A 14,709-nucleotide genomic window follows, 5' to 3' on the forward strand; every position below is an offset into this window, starting at 1 on the left:
CTTCTGACTCCGAGTCTAGGGTTAAAAAGGGTTTTGTGGGTTGGCATGGAAGGGACTTTGTATATTTCAATTTGAATATTAATTTGCCTTTATTGATTGCTTTGTATTTGTCTATATGTATATACCCCAGTAGACTAAAAGTTTGTTTTAAGGACAGTGCCTGTGTCTTCTCTTTCTTATGGAATATAAATTGGATAGAAAATCTAGCATAGAACTGCCGAACTGAGTATTGTATGGATATGTAACACACTGACTGCCATGCCTAGCGCTCCCCAGCGGCTATGTCTGAAGGCCAGGTGTGTTAACACTTCACCATATCCCCAGAGTTCTCCAGTACCCTTAAGGGAATTAAGTGGCATCTAGGTTCTCAGGCTTTCTGCAAATGGCTCCAGCCCCCACCGATGATGTTCTCCACAAGTGTAGTGGGTGGTCCCTTGTACCCCTGTTCCATTTAGCCACCAACAGTCAGATTAGCTTTTCCACAAAAATATTTCCTTTGAAAGGTATAATCACAAATATAAAAACTCCCACAACACATAGGAAGCATAATCCCTATGACCCCGCCCCCAGCAACCTCCATCTCAGTCTCTGGGGAGGAAAAGGAAATCAGGTTTAATAAATAGACTTCTGATCTAGGATCTGATTTAGACAAATAGATACATGATCTGGGATCTAGTCCACCCTGTCTGGAGAGATTTCAATTTCAATTTGCACTGTTGTGGAAGAGGAAGAGGAAGGGGCAGGCAGGATTACTCCTTCACTTTCTTATCTACCAGAAGCATATTGGGCTAGAATATCTATCTTTTACACATCAGATAGTGGTAGTCAAGGGGTACAATGCTCTCTTTTAGGGATTCAGAATACAAGCCTGCAGCATCATAGGGTTGTCCTTCAGAGAACCTTCCCAAGTCACCTTTGGGTGGGCATGTTACATCTAAGTTCGAGTCTTAGAGCTAGCAGGATCACAGAAACCACAGAGATTATCTACTCCCATTTTCTCGTTTTATAGATAAAGAAAACTCAGAAGGGAGGAAGGAGTGAAAAACTCACCTAAGGTCACATTGATAGTAAGTACCAGTCAGGATTCAAAGCTAGGTCTTCTGGTTCAAAATCTAATCTGAGTCCCTGATTATATTCTCCTTCCCTCGGAACCTTACAGGTACAATGCTTTGCACACAGAAGGAAATTAATGAATGCTTGTTACAGTTGGAAAGTAAGGAACGGCATTAATAGATAATTAATGGAGGGGGCAGGGACATAATTTATGTGTAACTAGGATAGGTGGCTAGAGCTTTGTCCCAGGGTGCCAGAGATTGAAGAGAGCAGCACTTTAAATCCTTTAGCACCACAGAAACAACCGAACTTAGCACTTAATTAGCAGAATAATAAATTAAATTAGAAAGCTACCAGATGATGTCTTCCTACCCCCAGTGGCCACATGCCAGGTGAGTTCTGCCACAACTCCCACAGGAGTCTCAGGTATCTTCGCCACTTCTCACTCCCAGCTAAACTGAAGACACATGTTGCACCATTTACCCCAGGCATAATACTTATTAGTATGAATCTAGGAAATAATATCTGCAGAGATTCGGGGACAGGAATCAGTGTGTTATATAGAAAACAAGGTCAGTTTGCTTGGCCAGAGTCTCTAGAGAGACCACCATCAAAGAACTTGAGGACAGTTTTGAAAGGTCTGGTAGATGGAGGGTGGATAGTTAGCAGAGGTCTTTGGAGCCTATGATTAGGAGTTTAGATTTGAGAATTCAGCGCTGACGTAAGAAGTAAGAGCAGGAAGCCCATACTTGGAACATGGAGACTCCTAATGGGGCCCTTCAATCCTGCAGTGATTGGAGAGAAGGAGTCTCTTCCAAGTATTATTAAAAAGCATATGTATAAAAAGCATTAAAAAGAGCTGTAACTAGGGAGGGTGGCCAGAGCTTTGCCCAAGATGCCAACAACTTCCAGGGCCCCCTCTTCCCTGAGATGACCATCCCCATGCCTGGAAATCTTTAGCCAGCTCAAACTCTTGTTGAGCTCAGAGAATCAGGGGTGGAGAAGAAGAAGCAGACCCTGGGAGAGAACAAGGGCTGGCATAGATCAGTGGAAGAGAAGGGGAAAGGGACAGGCCTCCTTTTCTACTGGCATGATTGCTCCCACAGAGTATTTCTCTTAGGGTCTACCTATGCCTTCACTATTCTCTTTCTTCACTCTTCTCCCCTACTCCCCCACTGAATTTAATACAGGATTTCTAGTTATATGTCTGCTAAAAAAAGAAAAAAAAGACCTGAGACCAAGGCATCCCTACCTAGCATTGACTTCTAAAGTCCCACCACCTGTCAGGCAAAGCAATATTATTGCTGAGCCCATTTTCTACACCATTCAATCTCAGACTGCCCTTTTGTCCCCTTGATGTTCATTTGAATGTGATTTCACAAGTGCTGAAGGATAAGGAAGTATTGCCTACACGGATGGAAAAAAATAGCATTTTTAAGTGCTTACTATGTGCAGAGCAAATAGAAAGGCAAGATAGTCCCTAGCCTAGACTCTCAAGAAGCTCACATTCTAACCAAGGAAGACAATACAATACATACATACATACATATATATATATATACATATATATATATGTATATATGAGGTTTCAGCTGCAAGTCCAGCAGAAAGGCCCAGTGGTCCTTAGCAAGGAATATGACATTATATATATATATCACATAATAATATATTTAATATATGTATCATAACACATATATATGAACATATATGCATACATATGTGCACTATATGTATTTTTTCTATTGATAAAACCATTTCTATCTCTAATGTGGAGCCATTTGACAGTTCCAAAGACTTAAGTGGCCTGGTTCCTCAGGGTGGACTTAACTTGGTTGTGGGCACTGAGAGATACAGGGGAAAGAGATATGGCCCCTGCCCTCAGAAAATTCAGATTAATTAGGAATGAGAGTCATGAAAAGAGCATGACATACACACATATACATGCAACATGTAAATGCCCACAAGTGTCTTCAATCAGTAACTACTTATTAAGTGCCTACTGTGTGCCAGGCACCGTGCTAGGCACTGAAGACAGAAGGACAAAGGTGAAACAGACCATGACTTCAAGAAGCTTACAGTATACCCTGAAAAGACATTACCCAGCTAGGCATGTGTAAAACACATAAACTCAGAGGGGGAACATCTCCCTCCCCCTTACCCTGACAGCTGGCCTGTTTTCCAGTGCCCTACATATGAGAGCAAGACTTCCATGAATTCCTTATATCATGGTGACGACCCCATATCACATGTTCTCCTAGCCATCCACCACCTCATTCAGCAGCCTAGGCTGTGATCCTGGGGACAGCTGAAAGCCAGGCACACTTCTCCCACTGCCCCCACCCCCACCCCCACGAGAATAATTCAAACAAGAAGCTATTTATGGATCGTCCCCCTCGCCTGCTGGGTCCCTCAGCTGAAATTGCTCTCCCTGCATTCCTTGAGGGTTTTAATAACCAGCTGGTAGAGGCACAAATCCATTCCTATCAATCTAATAAGAATCAGGCGAAGGTGAAAACACCTTTCAAGACTTTTCTCTCCTCCCCCTATCTCAGCTGGATTTTCATTCCAGAGGAAAGAAAAATTAATCGTGTTTGGTTTTGCTGCCTGGATGCAGCCTAATGATTTAGACTTGCCAAGAGGAGGAGGGGGATAAAAGCCCGACGAACCAGAAGTGCAAACCCAGCAAAGTGAATTGTTCTCTCGCCAGTTGCATAGGGGTTTAGGATTGTTCCCTTCTACCTCATTCATTCAAACTTGCTGAATTTTTCTAAGCTGTTAATATTCCAAATAGTTAACTCTGGTGGCTGTCCCTAGATATGATCCAGTCAGAGTCATTGTTCCCAATTCCGATCTCTTTCAACACCTTCTTTTTAGATCACTGTTAATTAGCTCGGTTTGGTACAGCAGTGGGCCCAGGAGGTCAAGTTTAAGGGCCTGACTCCCATTTGGGACAACTATTCCCATTCCATTCACAGGCTGCACCTCAGGCAGAAATCAAACAGATGTGTGCTATGGGTCACAAAGGAATTGAGTCAGAAGGGATTTCCCCCCATGGGTAAAACAACTCAAAGTGCATGCAATAATTGTGGGTTAGAAGGAGCATCATTTTCACATGGGAAGAATAACACCTCTTTCTCATTTCCTTCTGTTGCTCTTGTAGGGGGATTGTTCTATCCAAAGTTTCCATATCTTCCTCTCCACTAACTTTATGTCTGTCTCTCAATTGTCCATATAGAGTTCTCCTTTCCCTAATTTTGGCCCAACATTTTAATACTCAAATGGACCTTTGATGTCATCAGCTTGGTTATTTCCTCCACCAATACAGCTAACAAAATATCTATGTTCTTTTCTGGTACAATGCTTGCCAACATCTTTCTTTAACTCCTCCATAGAGTGCCCACCCAATGAAGTCAATATAATATAATACACTTTCTCTAGTTCTTTGCGTAGTTTGTGTATTACCAATGTTGCGTGGCAGCTGTCCTGTTATCTCTCCCTCTTGCTATTTAACCAATACCTCCCCATCCATCATACAAGTCCTAAGTCATGGTGTCTTAACCTGGGAACCAACAAAATGTCTGTGGATAAATTTTGGGGGGTTCATGAACTTAGATGGGAAAAATTTACATCTTTATTTGCACAAACTTTTGGTTTCCTTTGTAATCCTATGTCTTTTATTTTATTCATTTAAAAACAAGATTCTGAGAAGGGGTCCTTCATTTGATTGTACAACTTCTCATGTGTAAAACGCTGTACCCTACTTATGCCCTACCCTATGTCTTTCCATTGCTTTTTGGGTTGCTTAGAATTATGGTTCTTCTGAGACCATAGTATTTCATGAGTTTCAAATTAATTAAATTTAACAAATATTTATTAAGCTCCTAGATGGCTCAGGGGATAGTGCCTGGCCTGGAGTCAGAAAACTCATCTTCCTGAGTTCAAATCTGGCCTCAGATACTTAATAGCTGTGTGATGTTGGGCAAGTCACTTAACCCTTTTTGCCTCAGTTTCCTCATTTGTAAAATGAACTGGGGAAGTAAATGGCAAACCGCTCCAGCATCTTTGCCAAGAAAACTCCAAACGGGGTCATGGAGAGCTGGACACGACTGAAAACATCCGAACAACAGCAGCGACAAAATGTGCTAGGTACTGGGGACTCAAAGCCAAAAACCATAATAGTCTCTACCTTCAGAGACTTTACATTTTATTGGAAGGTGATAGCCATACTAACCAGGAAAAAAAAATTTTAAAACCAGAACTGTGATTTCATCATCAAAGGGAGCTCCTAGTGTGCAACTTCCTCTACCAATGCATTTCAGCACCTGCCTTACATCTTATTGTCTTAGAAAAACTTGCCTGGGGCATGAAGAGGTTAAATGATTTGCCCAGGGTCATCCAGGTAGTTTATATCATAGGTAGGACTTGAACTAGGTCTTCCTGACTCTAAGGTTAGTTCTAAATCCACTATGACGCGCTGCCTCTCATCTGGAAGGATTCTGGTATTTTAAAAGATGAACTTTTGGGACAGCATGCAGCTTTGGATTAATGAAAGCCCTGCAGTGTTATAGCTTTACTCTTCTTCCTCATTTACCCCATGATGACCAAAAGGTGATAAGTATGGTTCTTCATCTGGGGAGTAAGAGAACTTCCTGGTAGATTTAAGGAGGGATGGAGTGGGGAGTCAGCAACCTTAAGGTTGCCACATTATAAAAGGGAAACAATTTCCGTATAAATCCTAGATAGTTGTAGTAATTGTCATCATCTTGTTGTGGTTGTAGCAGTCATAGTACTTTGAACCCATACTTTGAACAGGAATTGCTTTACAATAGCCTGGCTAAGTAGCCAACCAGCCTCTGCCTGAAGACTTCTAGTGAGGGGAAACTTCCCAAACTACCCACTGCTACATTTGATACCTCTAATGGTTGGGAATGTTTTTCTTAAACAGAATCTAAGTCTGCCTACTTACACTTATTAATAATAGGCCTGCCCTCTGGCGCCAAGCAAAAGAAATGTAACTCCTCTTTCATATGACAGCCCTTCAGATATTTGAAGACAGCTCTCTTGTCAATGATGATGATGGTACTGATGGTGATAAATATGATGACAACGATATGGTGAAATAAGAAAAGAGTAAAATTCCTTAGTTTCAGATGTTTAGGGGTTAGAAATACTTTGGAAGCTGCAGATCTGTAAGGGAAGTCAGATCTTCAACGTACCTCTGATTTCCAGCCTACAAATATTTATTGAGTGACTGGTATGTATAAGGCTTAGGACAAGGTTTAGTATAAGGCTTAGGGTGTGAAGGATACAAAGATGGAAAGTGACACAATCCTTGCCCTCAAATGACTTAGGATCTAATGATGGGGACTGAGTGGGGATGAGGAAGAAGTCTCTTATAGCTTTTTCCATTTTTCCATTTCTGAACATATAAATTCTAGAAAACCTCCAAGTTTGCTCACAACATCTCCCATTGGAAGATGCTGGAGCGAGGGTGGGGGGCGATGGCAGGGTGGCAGGGTGGAGATAGGCTATGGTAGGGTTCATGAGGCCATTTCTAAGTAGGGGACAAATTCATGCCCAACCAAAATTTACTATAAGTGTCTCCCCTAAGATGGATGTGTCCAGGCTCGGGGCAATCCTCTTGGTAGTGGTCATCTCCTCCAAGAGTCTTGGAAAAGTTGACAGAGGCATTTCTCTTTGCTGCCAGAAAGCCTGAACAAAAGAATCTAGGATCTTTGGACATCATAAAATTGCAAGGTCACCCCCAAGACTGGTCACGTCCATCTTAGGATAGTTACTCATTCACCTAAGATCAGGGAAGGACAAACACAAAAGAGGCAGCCCCAAACCCAAGGTTCAGGCTTGCCAAGGCAAGATGTGCAGCTTAGATGCTATGTGCTTACTGTTACATGGCAACTGGTGTAAAAGATAGAGCAAGCTGCTCATTTCCCATCTTTTATGGGAAGGAGCTTGAATTAATCCTGACAGTTCAAGCTGGAAGGGAAGAAAGCACAGAAGGTGGCCTTACTCTCTTTTAAAGTCCATTGATAAATCCAATGAATAAATATCCAGACAATAGGGTCCCAAAGAATTTATGTTGATTTAAAAGAAATATCCATTGAGTCATCAGCTCTTCTGCTCATTGGCCAGTATGAAGACTGCCTATTCATCTCAAAGTACTGAAACCTCTGAATCAAAGCCAGGTCAGGCACATGTGGGTACCAGGAAGCAGAAAATCTAACTTTGTACATGTTTTGTTCAACTCCTATTACACATGCATAGAAGCTTATACAGAATATATTCAAAATGAACATGTTCGTTTGGAGCGGGAAGGCACTAACAGCCAGAGCTTGGGAGATAATATGTGGAAGAGCTGGAATTTTAACCAAGGATGTGCTGGTAAATGTTTAACAACCACCTGGGGGGGGGGGGATTTACCTGTGATATACTTTTAAGATTAAAATTTTCTCTATCTTTCTTTTTTTAAATATATATTTTTTATTTTTATTTTTAGTTTACAACAGACGGTTCTACATAATTTTGAGTTCCAGATTTTCTCCCCTCCCTCTCCTCTCCCTCCCCAAGATGGCATGGAATCTCATATAACTACTACGTATAACTTCTCATTGAATTAATTTGTACACTAGTCAAGTTGTGGAGAGGAATTATGACCAATGGAATGAATCATGAGAAAGAAGAAACAGAACCAAAAAAAAAAACCCAAAAACAAAAACAAAAGAGAAGGAAAAAAAAAGGCGAGCATGAAGTGTGCCTCAATCTGAATTCAAACTTCATAGTTCTTTCTCTGGATGTAGATAGCATTCTCCATCGTGAGTCCTTTGGAGTTGTCCTTCCACCTTGTGTTGCTGAGAAGAGTGAAGTCTGTCAGGGTTGGTCCTCACGGAATCCATATATCTGTGGTTGTGTACTCCTGGCTCTGCTCCGCTCACTCAGCATTATATCGTGTAGTTTTTTCCAGGTTGTTATGAAGTCTGTATCATCCCCATTTCTTATGGCACAATAGTATTCCATTACCTTCATATACCACAGCTTGTTCAGCCATTTCCCAATTGATGGCCATCCCTTTGATTTCCAATTCTTGGCTACCACAAAAAGAGCCGCTATAAATATTTTTGTACATATGGGTCCCGTTCCCTCTTGTGTGATTTCTTTGGGACACAACCCTAGAAGTGGTATTGCTGGGTCAAAGGGTATGAACATTCCTATGGCCCTTTGGGCGTAGTTCCAAATTACTCTCCCAAATGGCTGGATCATCTCACAATTCCACCAGCAATGTAACAATGTTCCAATTTTCCCACATCCTCTCCAGCATTTATCATCCTCCTGTTTTGTTATTTTAGCCAATCTGACAGGAGAGATGTGGTATCTAAGAGTTGTTTTGATTTGCATTTCTCTAATCAGTAGTGATCCAGAGCATTTTTTCATATGCCTATAGATAGCTTTAATTTCTTCCTCTGAAAACTGCCTGTTCATATCCTTTGACCATTTCTCAATTGGGGAATGCAAAGCCTAACTTTTTTGCATGGCATCCTTTATTACTTCCTCTTTGTCTCTCAATGCAGATTATCCAAAATTGACTAACTTTATTTGCTCACTTAGTACAGAGTAAGCACCCTAAACTTCTCTATCTAGCCTTTCCTCCCCACACTGCATCCTTTTGTTGGTCAATCCTGGCACAATGCCGTCCACATCCCACTGCAAGCTTCTGATGCTGAGGGACCACAATTTTGCCAGCAAATGCTTTTTGGATTACAACGATAGTCAACAGCAAAGCCAAATCAACAGGGAGTGCTCAATGTATTACTAATTCTATTGTTTTCTCAAGATTTTAGCCTGTAAAAGGTAGCTTCATTAGAAAATCCCTGTGCCAGGTGCTGAAAGTGTCTGTTTCTGGCTCCGTGAGTTGAGGCAAAGACACTTTCATTGGCTGTGGCAAATTCCTTTGCTAAGTGGCAAGCTGAAAGCCTCCAAGGCCTGTTACGAGCTGAAGCGAAGCTCAGGCGATCCATCTACCTCAGGAGCTTTTCATCCTGAGAAAGCTATATTGCAACAGAGATAATTGGTTTTACACAACATAATCAGAATACAAAAAAAAGTTTCTTCCCACAAAGCTCAACTTTTTTTTTTCAGAGTTGCTTCATTTCTAGGCAATAGTGACCCGAGAATTATATTGATTTCAAAAAAATACAAACATTAGAGAAGTGCTACTTTGGGGAGAAGAAAGATGCTTCTCAGCTATCTGAGCCTGATTAAGAATGAAGCAATTGTTTTTTCAGTACTAAAAACCTCTCCCAAAAAGATTGTATCGCTCCTATCTACCCACATCAGTTCAACAAACATTTATTATATGCTTACTGTTGTGTGGACTACTGTACTAGGTCAGTTAGTATTTTCAATATTCATTAAATGTATTATTTATTTATCAAATGAGCACTTACTAAGTGCCTAATATATGCCAGGTAGTATGCTAAGAGCTGGAGTTTCAAAGAGGCAAAAGACAGTCCTTGATCTTAAGGAGATCACAGTCTAAGCAGGGAACAATAGGTAAATAAACATGTGCAAACAAGCAATACGTAGTATAAAAAGAAAACAATTAACAGGGAAGGTATTATAATTAAGAGGGGTTGGGAAAGGCTTTCTGTAGTAGATGATACTTTAATTGGGTCTTGAAAGAAGCCAGGAAAGCTAGCAAGCAGAGAGATAAGGAAGAAGAGTATTCTAGGCAGGAGGGAGAGCCAAAGAAAATGCCTAGAGTCAAGAGATGGAGTATCTTGTTCTGGGAATAGAATGTCAGTGTCAGTGGATTGAAAACAATATGGAGGGGAGTAAGATGTAAGAAGATTGGAATGGTAGGAGAGGACAGGGAAGGATATGAAAGTCTTTGAATGCCAAGCAGAAGATTTTGTATTTGGTCCTCGATATTATAAAGAACCACTGGAGTCTACTGGGTAAGGGGGTAACATGGTAGGACCTGTGCTTTTGGAAAATCACTTTGGTGACTGAACAGAGGATAGATTGAAGTGGGGAAAGACGAGGCAGGCAGATCTACCAGCAAGCAGGCTATTGCAAAAAGTAGTAGAGAAGGTACAAATTTTAGAAAAAGCATGGTTTCTGGCCTCATGAAACTTACAATCTAGTCAGAAGTACCTAAACAACAATACACAATAATAATACACAAAGTTGACAGGGCTACGTCAAGGACCATGCTCAGTTATTCTTCCTTGTTTTGACTGACTGTGTAGAGGCCTGCTTCTAGCCCTATGTGACTCAGGGCTAAAGGGCTTACACTTTGAAATGACCAAGATTCTCCCTTACTGGATGTGGACCCAGAAGAGAAAATGACTCAGTGGAACTTTAAAAAAAGTGACTTGCCAGCTCTCTCATCCTTTCCTGCTTTGAATCCTATTAGGATTGTTTTGAGACACTTCTTGAAACTTGGGAAGGAAATGAAGCAAATTGCCCTATATCCTGCCCTGGCTTCCATGTGGCTCTGAACACATGGCATCTAAGGCACATGTCCTGCTTATACAATCCTGATCTTCAGGTTAGGCTGCCTCTTATTTTTTTTATTATTTCTTGACCTTAGGCAAATGAGTATCTATCCTGAGATGGATATGTCCAGGCTTGGAGGTAACACTGTGAATTCTAGATGTCCTGGGACTCATTAGGTCAGAGTTGAAAAGTGACAAGAGAAAGAGTCAGTGTTCTTAAAGAAGATGAATACCAACAAGAGTTTTGCCTGAGTCTGTTCCATTTTACCAGAAGGACTGGAATGGGAGTTGTTTAGATAGTACAGAACAGAGGGGAAATGTAAAATGCCTACTTAGCAGTCCTTCAAACAGTTTTATGTTTATCTATTTTTAAAAATCAACCTCCCAGCTGGCTATAACAGTATTTAGCACTGCTCCTTATTTCATTTAAGTTTTATTGTCTATCTGCATTTGTGAGAATCTTTTACATTAAGCACCTCTCTCTCTCCACCCCACCTCTATCTGTACGTGTGTAGGAGTTCAAATCTGGCCTCAGACACTTACTAGCTGTGTGACCTGGACAAGTCACTTAACCCTCTTTGGCTCAGTTCCTCATCTATAAAATGAGCTGGAGAAGGAAACGGCAAACTACTTCGGTCTCTTTGGCAAGAAAAGCCCAAATGGGGTCACAAAGAGTTGGACATAACTGAAACAACTCGACAACAAAAATATCAGATTCATATTCTATAGTGAGTAACTTTCTATATTCCCCTGGAGGAAAACCTTACATGTTACCCATAATCTAAGAGCTTAGTCCTCCTCCCAATCTCTCTAGGACTGAATCTGGTCCAGACTGTCTATATAGGTCTAGAGAAGGTGGACCACTTAGTGAGAAGGGAATAGGTACAGTTCCCTAGCTCTTTTGGTACTAGCAGTGGTTTCTGAATGTTAGACCTTTCTTAATATTAAAGAGATGCAAAAAAAGTGACGTGAGATTTGATGGGCAAAAATTGTCATGGCAGAAGGGATCAATAGAAACTTCATAGAGAAGGTGGTATGTGAATTTGTCTTTAAAGGCTGGGCAGATCTTCAACAGACAAAGAGAGGAAGGGAGGACATTTCAAGCATAAAGGCCTTCAGAGTAGAAAATATATAAAGTGGATGAAGGGAAATCCCATTTGGCTGGAATGTAAAGTATATGAAAAGAAGCAATATGAGATAAAAGTAGGATGGTACCAGATGGCACCAAGCTAAGGAGGTTGAACTTCATTGGCTGATATGGTTTGGGGATAGAGAGAATAAAGAAAGATGAAATTTAGGGAGAACCCCAAACATCTTCCTCCATCAAGGCCATTAGCAGAATTGCTCCCAGCTTGTAAAAGGGGATGAGAAAGAGAAGCAGTAATAGCCACAGGACCTAGATAGGTCATCAGCTGGGTGATCATCCAGCTAGGTGAAGCATTGGGCTTGGAGTCAGGAAGACCAAACCCTGTGTGATCCTGGGAAGGTCACTTAACCTCTTTCTGCCTAGTTTTCTCAACTATAAAATGGAGGTGATAATAGCACCCACCTCCCAGGGTGGTTGTATCAAATAATACTATATAAACATTTGAAGTACTTAGCACAGTGTCTGGAACACAGCAGCTGCTTATTCCCTCTCTCTTATCCCAGAGGAGAATTAACTACCTCTTTGGATTCAAATGAAGACTCTGCTCCTCCTCCCATACTCTGTGGTACCGTGGAAAGAGCAATGGATTTGGGGTCAGAAGACCTGAGCCATCTCTGCCATTTTCTAGTTGGTAAACAAATCATTTAACCTTTTTAAGTCTCAGTTTCCTAATTTGTAAAATGAGGGTTGTTAAAGTTACATTATTGACTTTACAGAGCGGTTGTGAGTAAAACAAAATAACATATATAAAATTCTGGGTAACCATAAATCTCTTTATGCTGGTGGCTTCTTGGCCACTAGCTCCAAAACAAACCACTTGCACTTTGACCTTCATCTGCACTGGAACATTAGACTCTGTCCCAGGAAGCATTTCAGGCTACAATAGGACAAGGACTGGTCTGCTTGTTTGTATTTTTATGCCCAGCATTTAGCCCAATATCTGGAGCAAAGTAAGAACTTAACAAATGCTTTATGAATCTATCTAATTCCATGTAAGTTATCATAATAATGATTATTATTGCTACTGTGGTGACTTTGGGCTGGTCCCTTAACCTGTCTGCACCTGTTCCCTTATTTCCAAGGTCCCTTCTAAGCTCAGTGTTGTCAAACTTAAATAGTAACAGGGGCTGCTAAATCATGCATAAATAAGGATACCTGAGGGATGCATCTTGACTTAGAAAACCATACATGTTTACATATTTTTTATTAATGCATCAAAATCAGATAGGAACTACATTTTACTCTAGTTTGGGCCACACTCAGGACTGATGTGGGCTATTTGACACCTCTATTCTAGATGAATGATCTGACTCTAAAAGGCGAAATTCAATAGAGATAAATGTCAAGTATTACACTTGAGTAAAAAAAAAAAACTTAATAAGTAGAAGAAGAAGAAGAAGAAGACACGGTAAGACAGAAGTTCCATGAAAAAATCTAGAGGTTTTAGTGGACTGCCAGTTCAATATGTCAGTGATATAATGTGGAAGTCAAAAAGTTAGTGTTATAATCTTGGACTGCACTTAGAGACTTAGCTTCCAAGGATAGGGAAGTGATAATCCCATTGTACTCTGACCTCGTTAGACCTCATCTAGAGTATTATGTTCAGTTCTTCATGTCACAATTTAAGAAGGACTTTGATAAGCTGAAGAGTATTCAGAGAAGGGAAACCAGAATCGTGAGGGGCCTTGAGTTCGTGTCCTAGGAAGATTGGTTGAATGAACTGGGCCAGTTTAGCTTGGAGAAGAGAAAACTCAGAAGTAAAGTGATAGCTGTGTCCAAGTACTTGAAGGGCTGTCATATGGAGAGAGCTGACTTCAGAGGGCAGGAATTAGGAGAAATGGATGAAAGAGGCAAGCGTCAGCTGGACATCAGGAAAATGTTCCTAATAATTAGAGTCATCTGAAAGTGGAGTGGGCTGCTTAATGGTGGATTTCTCTTCATTGGAAGTTTTCCAGTAGACTCCGGATAATCATTTGTCAAGTATGGTATAGTTAGAGATTCCTTTAATGTAGGGGTTGGACTAGAAGGCTACTGAGATTTCTTCCAACTCTCAAATTTTTTGATTCTTCTGTGATTCTTTTTCTTCTGATTCTTATGTTGTATCTGACGGAAAAAGGGAAAGATCTATGAAAGGAAGGGGATTAAGGTAGTATTTGGAGGAGAGGTAGAATGGTGAAGTACAAATCCCACTGAGTTTGGAATTAAGAGCTGAGTTGGAATTCTGGTTCTGCTTCTCATTATACCATATCTGAGACCTCCTTTTCTCCGGGACTATTTCCTCACTGCCAAAAGAGAGGATCAGACTAGTAGCTTTCAAGATCTCTTCCAGCTTGAGTCATGATGACAAAGAGATATGACAGGGGTGCTCACTGATCGGGGGAAACACTACTTTAAGTATGCCAAGGGAGAGGAAACCCAGATCTTTGGACTCCAAATACATGTCCTTACCATGATATGGCAGTTATCTTCGCACAAAGACAGTTTTCTTCTCCCTTGCCTGATATTCTCATCCTAATTCCCAATCAGCCAACAAAGTAGAGAACATTGCCATTTAGAAGCTGTCTATTACTCAGGTATATATATTAGCGGGCAACCACCTTTCATCCTTCTTCCATTAGCACAGACTAATTTATTGGATTCACTAGTCAATATGTTGAAAGAAGGTGGCTCAAGATAACCTAGAAGGGATGGGATACAGGACAGGTAAATATTAAGGGTGAACAATGAAACATGGCTGGGACAAGCCCTAGGTGATAGGGGAAGAGTAGATGCTGAGGAAAAGAAGGCTATGTGAACAGGGGTAGAGGTTGGGAAGGAGGAAGGAGAGGAAACAGGAAGTACCATAAGGAAGTGGATCTGCTTTATCTTCTGAAAGATATTATGTGCCTTTGGGCCTTGTTTAAAAGAAGAAGGATGAGTACCTATCGGAGCCCTATGCTACTCAACCCATGTAATTGTAAGCAAAGAATAAGAGATTTTTTAATTCCATGCCCCCTC

This window comes from Trichosurus vulpecula, chromosome 4 (assembly GCF_011100635.1).
Source record: "Trichosurus vulpecula isolate mTriVul1 chromosome 4, mTriVul1.pri, whole genome shotgun sequence".
Classification (NCBI taxonomy): domain Eukaryota; kingdom Metazoa; phylum Chordata; class Mammalia; order Diprotodontia; family Phalangeridae; genus Trichosurus; species Trichosurus vulpecula.